Here is a 1,126-nt window from a genome sequence, read left to right as displayed (position 1 = left end):
CAAGTTTTCCCTACTACAGGCATCGAAAAATTAGAAAAAATAAAATTTATTTTATTATTTTTTATTTATTTTATTATTTATTATTTATATTTATTTTATTTCTGATCTAGTTTTTGGGTGGAAAGTGATCCAAAGAGAGTCAAGATCCTTGGATAATTTTCTCTATGCTGTAGCTATTGTGCGCTTTGTGAGGATCCCTTGTTAACCTTCTTCAGCCGCAAAAAATTAAATAAATAGCGAACAGAAACATATGAGTCACATAATCGATGTATAACAATAAATTAGTGTAAAGCAGTAGGAGTCAAATATAAAATGTATATAAAGCAATCGGCGTTAAGAAATAGCAATTTAGAGTCAAAATGATCACAGTGGTCATCGAAATTTCTTATTCTGGAGCAGTCTCTTTGTTGATATAAAACGTCTCAACAGAATGGAAATTCCGTTGGAAGTATTGTGAAAATTTGTCAAATAACCAAGTTAATATCGTCAACTATGGATTCAAATGGGCGTAATTAAAATAAAAAATAAATAGTGCGTATAAAGTAATATTAAAAACTTACTAACAATAAGTCAGAAGTAAAAAATCCACAAGGTTTTTTTACATGAACAAAGAAGAATAAATTCACACTAGTCGCTGTCATGTACAATATACGAATGAGTACTGATAAGAGACTGCGCGGTTAAATTTCAACGGTTACCAATAATAGTTTATAAATAACACAAGAACATACAGGACTACCCTGTTAAAAAATACCAGGTGGGAATCCATATGGGAAATCCATATGGATAATCCATATGGGATTCCATATCATTCCCTACGGAAATTTGGGCCAAAAATCCAGGTTCTATGTGAAAATCTATGTGGATTCTTATATAATAATCCATGTGGATTTCAACACTGAGAAAAAATTAATAAAAAAAATTTATTTTTTTTTACTCAATTATTACATATTATTTTTAAAGTTTAATTTGTGTTTACTATTCCGCATATTTTTTATTTTATTAATTACAATTTATACGCAGGTTTATAATTTTTGAAAACACATCGAGATTTGAACCTGAGATCGCTAGAACAGCAGACTTATACGCTAACACTGAGCTAATGTATTTCTGTCTCTTATACACA

At 29.3% G+C, this 1,126-nt stretch overlaps 1 protein-coding gene across 2 annotated transcripts in view; it reads right to left on the bottom strand.

Annotated features, from left to right (window-relative positions):
- The window catches only part of LOC105448519 (histone-lysine N-methyltransferase eggless), a 43,958-nt gene that overhangs the window by 1,183 nt on the left and 41,649 nt on the right, over window positions 1-1,126 (bottom strand). The window lies entirely within an intron of this gene.

This window comes from Wasmannia auropunctata, unplaced genomic scaffold (genome assembly GCF_000956235.1).
Source record: "Wasmannia auropunctata unplaced genomic scaffold, wasmannia.A_1.0 LD336085.1, whole genome shotgun sequence".
Taxonomy (NCBI): Eukaryota; Metazoa; Arthropoda; class Insecta; order Hymenoptera; family Formicidae; genus Wasmannia; species Wasmannia auropunctata.
Note: the sequence above shows the minus strand (reverse complement) of the source record. Positions and strands in the feature narration are given on the sequence as shown.